This window comes from Melanerpes formicivorus, unplaced genomic scaffold, assembly GCF_026170545.1.
Source record: "Melanerpes formicivorus ecotype bairdi unplaced genomic scaffold, bMelFor1.0.p_v2 SCAF_27, whole genome shotgun sequence".
NCBI classification, from domain to species: domain Eukaryota; kingdom Metazoa; phylum Chordata; class Aves; order Piciformes; family Picidae; genus Melanerpes; species Melanerpes formicivorus.
Window position 1 is genome coordinate 606,072 of NW_027142379.1, and position 13,706 is coordinate 619,777.

Consider the following 13,706-nt stretch of genomic DNA (forward strand, 5'->3'; position numbering starts at 1 on the left):
AGCCTCACTCAGCAGCAGTGACATGTCAAGCAACTTGTACACTTGCAATGAGACAAGGTTCTGTTTGGTTGGGGTTTTACAAGACAGGATTCCACCACCTGCTTATCAAATGGAGAAGATGATCTGATGGAAAAGGTTATTCAAATCCTTCTAAGCCTGCCGACCAACTCCTCTAGCTGCATAGTTCTTGCAAGTATGAAATCATTAAAGCAAAACAATTCAGCCCTGAAGGGTAAGGCCATGGGAAAGTAATTTAAACTCTTAAATCCTCCTCTTGTGAAATCCACCTAACAGGTGGATATTGGCCAAAACTGCTCACCAGGCTGTGTGACAAAGGTTTGTTAACACAACAGGTTGTGCTGTGTTTATAGGCAAGGAGGCAGAAGCAGACAAAACAAATGCAAACCAGAGTGAAAACCAAGCAGCTTATGATAAATAATAACAGCAGCAGCTCTGGAGAGATGGAAAGCCTACAACAAATATTTTTCTCTGTCAGTTTACAGGAGGGCATAATTCACACAGAACCTGCAAGCTCCTCAAGCCCCACTTAGAGCCAAGCAGGTTTTAAGTGGCAAATACATGTCAAGACTCTTGGTCCTGACCACACACACTCACTCACACACCCCTTCTACAGTCCAATTTTGTCAAACAAGAGCTTCTCCATGTTCCCTGGAACAGGTTGCCCAGAGAGGTTGTAGATGCCCCCCACCAGAGGTGACCAAAGCCAGGTTGGATGAGGCCTTGAGCAGCCTGGGCTGATGGGAGGTGTCCCTGCTCAGGGCAGGGGGTTGGAACTGGCTGATCTTGAAGGTCCCTTCCAACCCAACCCATTCTGTGTGTCTATGCATAAGAAAGGAGAGGCTGTGCTGGCTTGGCACACCCCTGCACAAGTCACTGGAATGACCTGAGGTGCTATGGGCCATATAGTGATTTTTCTGGCTGGAGAGAACAGTTTGGATCCATGACTCCTGAAGGGTTCAAAATGCTCTGCAGTGTGTCTCAAGATCACTGCTCATCAGCTCCTGAGTGGCTCACGGAGCATCCCTGCGGGTTCAAAAGTCCCTGTGGAAATTCCTCACTTGACAAGAGGGAGGCTGTGCCTGGGAAGAGGTGAAATTAGATTCTGTGGCTTGACCCACAGCTTATTTAGGTGCATTTACTCATTTCTGCATTCATTCTTTAACCCTCAGGTGATTCTAATGACACTGGGGCAACTGAGATGCACATTCACAGCCTCAGCCCCAGCTGATTCCCTCAAGGGCTTTATTAGCATCTCATTAGGCTCTCAGACAGGTTTCCCTGTGGGATGAGCTGGTTCTCAAAGGCTGGATCAACATCAGCTCTTCCAAAGGAGGTGGGATGTGAGGAGAGCAGTGAGGAGAGCTGCACCCTCACAATGATAAGAAGAAAACAGCTCAAATTGGGCAGGTGAAGTATTTTATCTCCTCTGGCATTTGTAGAGGGGGGCCCTTGGTGTAGCCTTCTCACTTTGCAATGCAAGAGCTCAGAGAAGGGGATTCTCCAGGCTTGTGCAGAGCAAAAGATGGGTGGGTTTAACTTTTCCCAGAGGACTTTTTCCAAGAGCTGGGAGACAGTGAGTTGCTCATTGTGTACAGAAAGAAAGCAGTAGCTTTATTTAGCCCAAACATGTCTCCTAACATCAAATATTGATGGTCTGTCCTTTGTTTTGCAGGAGACAGAAGGTAATTAGCCACCCCCCTCAATTCACTGGAGAAAACAGGAGGAGAAGAAGGGTGGGGACTTCTTACAAGGGCTTGTAGTGATAGGATGAGAGGGAATGGATTGAAGCTTGAGAGAATTAGGGAGAATTAGGCTGGAGATTAGGAAGAAACTCTTGACAGTGAGGGTGGGAAAGCCCTGGAACAGGTGGCCCAGGGAAGTTGTGGATGCTTCCTCCCTGGAGGTGTTCAAGGTCCAGATGGATAAAGCCCTGAGCAGCCTGGGCTGGTGGGAGGTGCCCAAGCTCACAGCAGGGCATTTGGATGATCTTTAAGATCTCTTCCAAGCCAAACCATTCTGTGATTCTATGAAAACTTCAGGCCAAAGGGAACATCCTCAGGCACCTTGGTTGCTTCTCCTGTGACTGATACAACATGCACCCTGCATTTACAACACAAATGGGTTGCACAGGCCTCTGGGCCCTGAGAAGACTTTTTAGTTTCCCTGGTCCCTTTTTAGGCAGTGTCAGCAGGTCAGTGACCCCAAACAGAGAGTTCAGAGGTGTCCCTAGCACCCTAAAATACCAACAGCCCTGCAAGGGACATTTCTAGTGAGCGGTGATGGCAACTCCTCTTGAGTTGCCGACGGGAAAGGAGAGTGGAAAATAACCTCTCCTGTCTGGACTTGGGAGGTAATTCAATGAGTGCTGGGGCATAAAAACCTTTATTAGGAGGTGAAAAAAAACCAGCAAGCAGGGGAATGACGTGCTTGAAAGTTTCCCTTGGAGCAAGAGTGGTGCCCAGGCCTCTCCAGCAGCGAGAGCGCGCCAGGCAGCGCGCCAGGCGCCCCGCGGCTGAACCGAGTTTGCATCTAAATTTACATAGCCCTTCAGCAGATAAATGCAAGCCATTTAAACCCCCAAAAAGCCAGCATGCCCTGCATCCACACAGCCCTGCACAAAGCCCCTGCAGCCCCTGCAGGGAGACAGAATGGCCAGCACAGCTCCCCACAAACCAGCCTGCAGAGATGGGGTGAAGGCCGCGCAGGGTCTGGACTTGGACTCTTTGAGCTCAAGATGATAAAACCTGAGCATCACAGAAAAGCAACATCCAGGCTCCCACCAGCAGGGAAGGTGCCTGTTGGGGCAGCAGGTTCCCTGCAGAGAACAGCAGTACCCCAGGAGGGCTGAGCCCAATGATTTGCTCCAGCCAAAACCTCACATTTTCTGTGACTAAGCCCCAATATAAGAAGTACATGGAGCTGCTGGACGTGGGTCCGGAGGAGGCCATGAAGATGATCAGGGGGCTGGAGCACCTCTGCTGCAAGGACACGCTGAGAGAGTTGGGGTTGTGCAGCCTGGAGAAGAGAAGGCTCCAGGGAGACCTCAGAGCAGCCTTCCAGTACCTGAAGGGGGCTACAAGAAAGCTGGGGAGAGACTATTTACAAGGGCTTGGAGTGACAGGATGAGAGGAAATGGACTGAGGCTGTAAGAGATTTAGACTGGAGATGAGGAAGAAATTCTTTACAGTGAAGGTGGTGAGACACTGGCACAGGCTGCCCAGGGAGGCTGTGGATGCCCCCTCCCTGGAGGCGTTGAAGGCCAGGTTGGATAAGGTCTTGAGCAACCTGGGCTAGTGAGAGGTGTCCCTGCCCATGGGCAAGAGGGTTGGAACTGGATGATCTTGAAGGTCCCTTCCAACCCAAACCATCCCATGAATCTGTGAAGACTGGGACCCATGGCTGGTGCCACTGCAAGGTGGGGACAGTCACCACCAACTCACTCAACTGGCCTTCTGTGTCCCGGACTTAGAATTAAGCTCCAGCTCCAGGGTGGAGGTTTGTTAGGTTGTTTGTTTTTCCCAGAGATCACTTTGGCAATTTTAAAATCGCTGTTCAAAGAGTTTCCTAATCTTCACCAGAAGGTCAGCTGGCTACACTGAAACTTCAGAAAGAACCCCTGGGACGTTGGGAAAGGAGAAGTGAGCCAGGACAATGCATCGGCTTTGACGTCTGCTGGGAGCAGAATCACAAGCTGCAGGTTGGATCTTGCTCTCAAATTAGAGAGTCAAAACCTTGGTGTGAGGTTTTTGCTGCCAAGGGAGCTTTAGGCTGGAGATTAGGAAAATTTTTATTCCTGCAAGAGGGGCCAGGGATTGGAATAGGCTGCCCAGGGAGGTGGTGGAAGCACCATCCCTGGAGGTGTTGAAGAGATGTGTGGCCACGGCACTGGGGGTGTGGGTTAATGGCCACAGTGGTGTTGGGTTGCTGGTTGGACTTGATGATCCCAAGATACCAGCCAAAACAGTTTTATGAGTCTCCTTGTAAAAAGCATGAAAAATCCCCTGCTTATCCATTAAAAATCCCCTGACTTAGTCCTTCAACTGTCACCCATCTGATAAAGACCTCTTTTTGACCCCTGTTTCTAGCTAACTTGACTTGGAAGAGTCAAGAGACTTTGGCTCCCCAAGAGAAGCTGGAGGCTGAGTGCTGCAGGCTATGGTTTTCAAAGGCAGTTCTGTTTGCAGCAGCTGGGGCAGCACCTCCCTGGCCAGGAACATTTTTAAGTTGAGGGGGTGTGCATTTGTCTAGCATGCAAAATAATCGATGTTATTGACATTTCCAGGGTTTGTAATACTCACACTGACAACAAAAATTGCCTCCTGCAGACAAAAGGGGCAGCCACAAGAAATGTCTTACCCACTGGCAGCACAAGCTCCTAACAGAGCTCCTCATTTCCCCCTGCCTCCAGTTGCAGTTCAGCTGCTCCAATATAAATGCACTGTAAACAGGATCACTGGAATCATTCAGGGCAGCAAGAGAAACCTCTTTTGTTTTGGTGGTGGGTTGGTCTTGGGTGGGTTTTTGGGGGTTGGGTTTTTTTTTAAACCTAGAGCATTTAGTAAAAAATTAACAAGATCTTTAGGGCTAGAGACAGCCTACAGCCTGCTATTTTTATTTGGAGACTAAATCCAGGTGGCTATTCCAGACAAGAGGGGTAACTCCAACAGAGCGAAACCACCACAGGCATTTCTGCAGAACTTGTAAGCACTGCAGGGCCCAGCAGCCAAATCTGCTTCAGCTTTAGATCTTCCAGATGACCTGCAAACAGACTGCTCTGGGTGGGGGAGGAAGGCAAAGCAGAAGAGAGGAAGGGGACTGAATTCCTGGGAGCTGCAGGCAGCCATCTGTGATTTCCAGGATCAAAACGCAGCTTGCACTGCTAGAAGAAATCGTCTGACTGCAAGTTGTGCTGAGAAATTTCAAAGGGGTGGGCGGGGGGAGGGGGGGTGGGATGGATGGATGTTAATTTTAGTATCTGGGGCTTTCTCTCAGCTTAACTCTTTCCTCACTCCAAGTCAGCAAAGCAGGCTGGAAATTTCTGCCCCACAGAGGTAAATGCCTACTGTGTTGCTTCCACCTGAGAAGAAAAAGGCAGCAGGCACAGACTCCTTTGACAGCTGCACATTATTTGGTGGCAGGTAACAGCTCTCAGAGGACAGTGCTTTCGTGTTTTAAGAGTAAACTTTGCGATGAGCAATCAGTGCCTAGCTCTCTGACCTTTCAACCTGCTAAAGCACAGCCTGAGGTGATAGTGATAGGTGGGGGGCTGGCACCCAGTGAAAACCAACTGGTTTGAGCTGAAGGAGGTAACTCACGTTTGCAGCCTGGCTAGTGGAAACAGCTTGACAGAGCTGTAAGACAATAGATTTTTGAGTTCAGTGACTGGGAAAAAGATGTTTGGGAACATAGTTTCAAATTTCAGCACCTAAATAAGCATGAGAAGCAAGGAACTGGCTTTTATGGAATGAATGCTAACAGACATTAGATGAGAAATGCCTTGGTATCCAACATAGATACACCCCAGGTAGGCAGCTGATCCTGCACCTTGAAGCAGCAGCACATCTGAGCTGGGCAGGAGGCAGCCACGGGCCTGAACGCAGGAAGAGGTGATTTGATTTGGGCTGGGAAGAGCAGAGGGCTGTTGCCATTTGGCTGTGTGACTCAGGCAGAGCTCACTCCCACAACCTGCTACAAAGGCAAGCCTGTCGGGTGTTTTGGCAGGCTCACGTACATCACACACTCGCCACTTCTTTTCCTCCAACCAGCTTTTTCCTGGGAGTGCACAGCAAGTTGACCTCATTTTAGTGCTGCTTTTCCAAATGGAAGATTTTTTTTCCCCCCAACATTTTAAAGAAATCTGCCAGTTAAAAAAAAACAAACAACCAAACACACAAGGAGAAGGCAAGAGCAATGTTTTGATGGGTGGGAAGGGAGGTGTTTGAAGTCTGTTTTGAAACAGAAATCCCACCGCCTGTTTAGCAACCAGAGAGGAGGAGGAGGAGCAGGAGCCTCTGGAGAGGGCTGCATCATGACCAGCAGCAGTGCATTCTCCTCACCACCATTTTCTGTGTCTCTGCTGTTCAGAGAACAAAAAAAAAAGCAAGCTCAGATGGAATTTGAGATGTGTAGAGCACTGGGGTAGAAAACATCCACGTTCTCAGTTCACACACACAATCACAGAGTGGCAGGGGTTGGAAGGGACCCCTGGAGATCGGCAAGGCCAACCATCCTGCCAAGGCAGATCCACCTGAAAAAGGAGGAACACAGCCAGGTGGGGTTTGATTTTCTCCAGAGATGGAGACACTCTTGGCAGCCTGCTCCACTACTCCATCACCCTTAAATTAAAGAAGTTCCTCCTAAAGGTAGCAAAAAAAACATCATCAAGAAAACAGGAGGAATAATTCATGGCCAAAAAAAGGCATGGGTGAGGATGTTTTTAATAGGAGGGAGGGTGCCACAGAGCCAGTGGTGGCATAAAGCTGCTGTCTGATGGCTGGCACTCAGGGGGGGTCTGCAGGTACAAGCCTGAGTTATTCTTCTTTCCAACAGCCACCCTTTTATAACATCTCTGCCTGCTGCAAAGCCTTTCCCCCCCCTACAGACAGAGACCACAAAGCAGACCAGTTCTAAGACACCATCTCTGCCGTGCTGCACTCCCCAAGCCCCACAGCTGTCACCAGGGTTTTGCTATTTGAGTGGAGCTTCCATTCTGCTTTCCAAAGTAGGAACTGCAAAAAAAGCCAAGGTAGAAGATGAACTCCTGCCTGAACTTCCAGACAAAGTTCCCATTCTTCCCTCCCGGCTAGACGGGCGTGCTTCCAGACGTGTACCAGCCCTACCCCCTTCTCTAATGGCTCTGGGTGAGGTTTGCATTTCCTTCTCTCTCAGCAACTGCCCAGAGGAGTCTGCCCAAGCTTCATGTGCCTTTGGTCAGCCACAGCTTAAAACTTTTTGTGCCACAGGTCGGGAGTGATGCGAAGAAACTGTTTCAATCCCAGCTCTTGAGGCAGCGTGTGGCAACACAGCAAGGGAAGCAGGGATCCAGGGCAAGCTCAGAACCCAGCCTGAGGAGACCAGCTGCACCACGTATGTGTGTTGGATGCAAAGAGGAGATGAAACTCAATACCCTTTAATGAGGTTCTGCTTTCAGATTTTGGCTTATTTGAACCTAAAAATCAAAGGAAAGGATATTAACTGATGGAGGGTGTTTGCTTGTATGGATTAAATTAAGCAAAACCAAAACCCTTGCAAAGCAAACCCCCTCTAAGCCACTTTATGAGCACTTGCAAAAGAAATGCTAGCATCAGAAACCAGTCTCTTGGTTCTGCTCTGGAACCTTCTGGGTCTTTCTGGGACAAGGTCCAGGATTGTTGGGGAACACCTGGGAACCCTCTGAGAAACTTGAAGGTGCAGCTGTTGCTAAGGGCAATAATTGGGAAGACAAAAGGGTGTGGACCTGAGGAGGCTCTAATGAACATGATTAGCTACCCCCTAATTAGAGAGGGTCAAGCAACCTGTTAGCCAGTAATTGGAAGAGGCCTATATAAGAGCCAGGCCCAAAGCCCCACTACCAAATGTAAGAAGTTGCCATGAAGGAGGCAGTTCCAGTGGAGTCTCAGATGTGCTGGTGGCACACCATGGGCTGGTTCTTCCAGCAGATGTTGGAGCAGTTGTCACTGATAGGGCAGGGGGTTTTCATGCAGGGAGCTTTACAGGCTGCAGGAATAAACTGCTAAGATGAAGCCAAGCTCTCAGTGATGCCCAGGGCCACAAATTGTTGTGCAGGGGGCACAAACTGGACGTTGGGAGGTGTTCCTTCTAATCACCTGGAACACTTCTTTACTGTGAGGGTGATAGAACATCAGTAGAGCTTGCCTGAAGAGGTTGTGGAATCTCTGTCCTTGGGAATCTTGAAAAGGCACCTGGACATTGCATCTGGACTTGACAGTGAGGTAGGTGAGACACTGGTACAGGTTGCCCAAGGAGGCTGTGGCCACCCCCTGCCTGGGGGTGTTCACAGCCAGGCTGGGTGAGGCCTTGAGCAACCTGGGCTAGTGGGAGGTGTCCCTGCCCATGGGCAAGGGGGTTGGGACTGGATAATCTTGAAGGTCCTTTCCAACCCAAACCATTCTATAATGATTCTGTGACATGGGCCAGGATGTAGCTGGTTTTACATGGCTCTGCTTGAGGGGAGTGGGAAGCTGGACAGAATGACCTTCAGAGGTCACCTCCATTCTCAACCACTCTATGATCTTAAGGGCTTTAGGCTTAAAGCAGGACCATTCTGAGGGCTCAGCTGTATACCCAGAGCAGCTCATAGATTTTTCAGGCATCAAATGCTGAAAGCTGGGCAGAAAGGCTTGAAAAAAAGAAAAAAAAAAGGCAGGAAAGCAGGCATTATGTAATCTCTCACTGCTGGTCTCCTCAAAGCAACACATGCAGAGTGTGATTCACTTCTCCCATCACCAATATAACTTGGTATAAAACAGCACTAACTTGAAGGAAGCCACTCTGAGGAAAAATCAAGCTCATAAACGTATGAGAGTGAGCAGTAATTTCATAAAACAGGGCCAGAGGCTTTCAAGCTCATAAAAGCTAACTCTCCACAGGCAAGGGCCAACAGGCATTCAGCATCTGAAGCATCAGGCACCACCTCTTGAGTAATGTAATCCCCTGAAACCAAATAAATGCAGAGCCTCTACGGGCAGCAACAGAGGGACAGGATTCAGCAGCAGCTCTTTTTGTCTTTCAGCAGCAGTCAGTCATTAACAGAAATGAGCAGTAACAAACCCAAACAAGTTTATACCCAGTTCAGCACTTGCAGCCAAAAAAATGCTTAACTACAATGCCTTGGTTCCTCTTAACAACAAAAGAGAATTTTATCTGAAAACATAAATGTTTACCAAGGCCAATATGGTGCTCTGCAAATTCTGATTGACTTCAGAGCAAATTATCAGTGATTACAGCTAATACTGGGATCCAGCGTGAGGCACTAAAATGATAATTATGAGGAAATGAGGAATTATCTGCTGTTGAAACAATAGATCAATTATGAGGTACAGCACAGTAGCTGCAGAGCAGCATTCTTAGGCTCTGAGGGTACCATCTCCTCTTTCTCATCAACCAAAAGAGAACCCACAGTTATAAAGCTTAATTATGCTCCAGGAGCTCCAGTTTGCTGACTAATTAGCCTCTTGTTGAGACAATACAGCAAAGGATGTCATTCCAATTGTCCACAGAAATAGGATGGCACAGGCACAGTCCTGGCTCTTCCCTGCACACTCCTCTCTCCTGCCCAACCAGCATGATATGTAACAGCCTCGATATCCCCAGCTCTGGACAACCTAAACCAAACAGTCCTCAGCCTAAAATAAGCCCCAGGAAGGCAAATGTGGGAGGAGGAGGTAGAATAAAGAGAAAACAGTGTGTCTGAGGCAGTATGTAATGGCTGGCAGAGGGCTGTTGCTTCCCCAAAGCATGCTGTGCAGAATCTACCCTTGCTCTTGGACTCATTTGCAGTGCTTTCAGAAATGGATACCAAGCTGCACTTGATGTTGTTCCCACAATAGCTGCACCCTTTCCAGCTGCATGGCAGCAGCTACACCCCAAGATTTAGTCAAAATGGTAAGGCAGGTAAAGGTTGAAGTCCCTCTTTGCTCCTATCAGCACAAGCACGGACTCATTTGCAGTGCTTTCATAACTGGAGACCAAGATGCATTTGATGGTCATGTTCCTACAGCAGCTGCACCCTTTCCAGTTAGGAGCAGTTCAGCCCCAAGAATTGCAGTCCAAATTGTAAGGAAGGTAAAGGCTGAAGCTTTAGGGAGCCTACCCCAGCCAAGGAAGGGGATCTCACTGCATGCAGCAAAATACCACCAAAAAGAAAGGCACAAGAGCCTCTGGCAAAGGGGTTCATCCAGCACCTCCCATCATCCCAGCAAAGAAAATGTTTGATGTCTGGGCTGATGAGCAAAATGGAGTATCTGCACTAACATGTTATGTGTGAGTGTGCTTTCAGCTGAGTTTATTGCAAGTGCAAATAGCCATTATGGTTAATAAAGCAGTGTTGATATTTGCAGTTAGCAAACACACAGGAAGGGAACATTTCAGACCACATCTGCTTCATACTGGGATGGGAGACACCTGAGATTTTTCCTTCCATCTGAGTGACTTCACCTTGCCTTTTCTGGCATTTGAAAATAGCTGTTATTGTGCTCAGTCCTCACACAAACTACTCTCTCTTCTCAATGAACCAGAATCCACATCCTTGATGCCCAGATTGGATTTCCTGCTGCTTCATCAGAGTGCCCTGGTGACAAGGACGTCGGTTTGTATCTTCTCCAACCCACGGTCATGGGAGTAAAGGAAAACAGCCACAATTTGTTCTTGGGCAGGCTGGTTCTTGGCACCCATTTTGCATCTCAAAGGGGAGGGAGGATCTCCAGTTCCTACAACTCCATCTGGAGACACGGGTCTTCTGCTTTCCTCATATTCTGCTCTCTGCTTGGGCAACCGAGTCCTAAGGACCATCCTTTGGAGGTCAGTATATGATGTTTAGCTTTCCTGAAGCCACTGGTGCTGCCTAGTCCTTTTAAAACCTCTCCCTGGCAGTGTGTAACTGACCCTGTCTCTGTTCCATCACCCAGCTTAGATGGATAATTTACATCAGTGTGACAGCTGTGCTGAATGTTACTGCCTAAAAAGTGACACCTGCAAAGCCCAAGATGAAATCCATGAATGCATGTGCTCCCCAAGGGCCAGTTCAGCGTGAGGTCAAGATTAATTACTGTTCTAAGCAGGGCACTGCTGCAGGTATGCAAAGGAAAGCATCTCACCCAGGGGCCCCAGGGGAGGGCATGTTCCACCACACCAACACTGCTCATCTTCTCCTTTCTGTTGCCTTCTAAGAAGGGAGTGAGCAAAGAGAAGGTGAGAAGGGGACATGTAAGAGACTAATTACAAGGAAAGTGCTCAAAGCTGTGAAAAGCTAAACACCTGGGTCCACCTACTGACTTAAAAGTTTATCCCAGGGCAATCACATGAGCAAAGGTAGTGGCACTGAACAGCTCACACTTGGACTGAAGTCTATTTAGGCTGATAAATGTCTGTAAATGTTACTGTAACAATCTGAAAACAAGAAAATAAACACATTTTAGAACATAGATGTTGTTTGCATCCAAGTGTTAATAGAAGATGGCAGGCATACCTCTGGGTCCTGCACTGCCTTGGAAAACAAAGGTCTAACACTTGACTTGTCTGTTCCTTCAGTCATCCCAAGGCCTCCAGGATGTAGGGATATGAAGCACTGGGCTATGACCATTCCTAAACCTCCACCTGAGCCAGCCCAAGCTCCCCTGTACCACCTGGAAGAGTCCAGAAAGGCTGCAGAGCCAGCCCGCATGAGCCCCACTGCTGGCCCCAGACTCCGCTCCTGTAATAGCCCAGGAGGGGACGACTGGCACAAGCCCAGGCATGTGACAGGGCTGACAATGGGGACTCTTTGCCCTGCAGGGCTGAAGCTGCTCTGAGTAGCCAGCACCCAGCACAGCTCAGGCTGCTCCATGCCCTAAGCTGCATCTAGGAAGGGCTGCTGATGGTAAAACTGGAGCAGAAAACACTCCATGGGAGGGCTGCTCTGCTCACCACCACTTTTCATCAACACCCAGCTGCAGTCCTGGGACACCCCAGACCTGAAACAGAGCATCCATCAAGCAAGACCTTTTGTGAGGAGGGTCCTGATAGAGCAAGGCTCTTATCATGCAATGATATAGGCAGGCTATTTTTAAATAAGAACCCAGAGCAAACAAAGCACAGAAGTCAGTAAGAATAAAGGATGGCTACAGTAAACAGCAAGTCTAAGATCAGTCCTGTTGTATCTAAGTAGACACAAGTTCTAAAGAGGGGTGAAGGATAATTAGATGTGTGTGTGTATATATATATATATATACATACACCATGTGAAAGCTCAGCTCCTGCTGGGGAGAAGCCAAACGATCAGCTTCCCACATCTCACACCAAGGTCTGTGCAGGCACAGATCAGAGCTCATGTCCCCCAGCCAAGCTACTTTAAAAACAAACCTGAATCGTCTGCAGAGATCCAAAATCAGACCCTCAAGACAAGGAAAAAAAAATGCTGTGATTTGCTTTTTTGAGTAGCAAGCTCCTCCCCTGCCTCACCTTGCAAAACTTGGGCTCCACAGGTCTAGAACAGGGCAGGGGCAACAGTCAGCCCCAGCCAGGGGGGTAGCCCCAGGGGTGGGGTGGGGGACACAGCCCCATCTGCCATCCCTGCGGGGCAAAGGGTGGGAGAGGCTGCAGAGAGGGCAGCTTTGGCACCACACCATGCCTTCTGCTCAGCTTAGTTAGTTATCAGTTAAAAACCAAAATCTCAGCCTGCTGTCTTTAAAGGGGGCTGTGCCATGGACAGGCTGCTGCAGCACACCATGCAAGGAATAGTTTGGACGCACACAAAGGCTGCTGCTGAAAAGCGCTTTCCAATTCAAGCCTGAAACGGTCTGCTTTCTAACACCCTTATTTTTAAGCGCAGGAGAACGCGGGATGGCTCTTTTACTCCTCCCCAGGGTCCAAAGGGGAGGGTAAGGGCACAGGTTTTACCGAGTTCCATGTTTTCAGGAGGGTTGTTTTGAAGTCTGCTTCCTAGCACCAGCGTGAAATACCTGCTGGTAACCTCGTTCCTTTAAGTTCAACCCCTCGGAGATAGATTTAGGCAACACAACGCCACTCTTCTTTGAAGGAAACTTCTTCCGATGGCGGGGGGGAGGGCAAAGAGGGCCGGGAGGAGAGCGCAGCCCATCTCTGCAAGTGAAGCGCACCCAGACAACAGAACAAAAACCCCGAGTGACGGGCGCCGCAAGGAGCCCCTTGGCCCAGCGCTGTGACAAGTCGCATCTGGGGCTCAGCTGCTCCGCTTGGCCCCCAAGCACGGAGCGGGGCACAAGGGACAGCGCCCAGCCCCGGGCACCAGCACCGACTAGAGAGGGAGCAGGCAGGCACCGCACCGACGGGACGGGGGGCAGGGAGGAGGGCGCGGCGCGCACCGCACACCTTCAACATAAACAGAGAAGCGATGCGGGGCTCCCGGGCACACGCACACCCAGTGCACTGTCTGCAGCAGGCACCCCGCACCCGCACACACCCCGGTGCCCTGCACCCCCTTCCCCAGCCGGGACCCCCGCCCTCGTCCCCTCTCGCCCCGTTCCCGCCTCGCGGCTCACCTCCCCTGCGCGGCGGCGGGGTGCCCGGCGGGGCCCGGCCATCAGCACCCCATGACGGGGCGACGGCGGCGGGGCTCCTCCGCGGCGCTTCAGCACCCTGCGGGCCCCATCGCCGGGGCGGCTGCGGCGGCGGCGGCGGCGGCCGGCGGGTTCATGTCGCCATGGCGGGGCAGCGGCGACAGGGGAAGGGAGGGAAGGGATCGGGGGGGGGGAAGGCGGGCCGCCGCCGCCGCCGCGATGGGGGGGAGGGGGGGAATTAAAAATAAAAACAAAATAAAAATTAAAAGGGAAGGGGAGGGGGAGCGAGAGGCAGCCCGCAGCCAGCCGCTTCCCGGGGGGGAGCAGGGGAGGGAAAGAAGGGCCGGCCGCGCCGCCTCCCCTCAGCCCGTTCCCGCCTCCCGCGCGGGCGGGGCGGCCGCTGCCTTCAGCACCACCGGGGCGGGACAATGC

At 50.4% G+C, this 13,706-nt stretch overlaps 1 protein-coding gene across 1 annotated transcript in view; it reads right to left on the reverse strand.

Moving 5' to 3' along the window:
- CCNI (cyclin I) overlaps positions 1 to 13,614 on the reverse strand; it is a 28,720-nt gene extending 15,106 nt beyond the window's left edge. Inside the window, exon 1 of the mRNA XM_068153795.1 lies at positions 13,257 to 13,614. The gene's annotated coding sequence lies outside the window, so the exon portion shown is untranslated. The remainder of the gene's footprint in view (positions 1 to 13,256) is intronic.
- Positions 13,615 to 13,706: the final 92 nt, after the last annotated feature.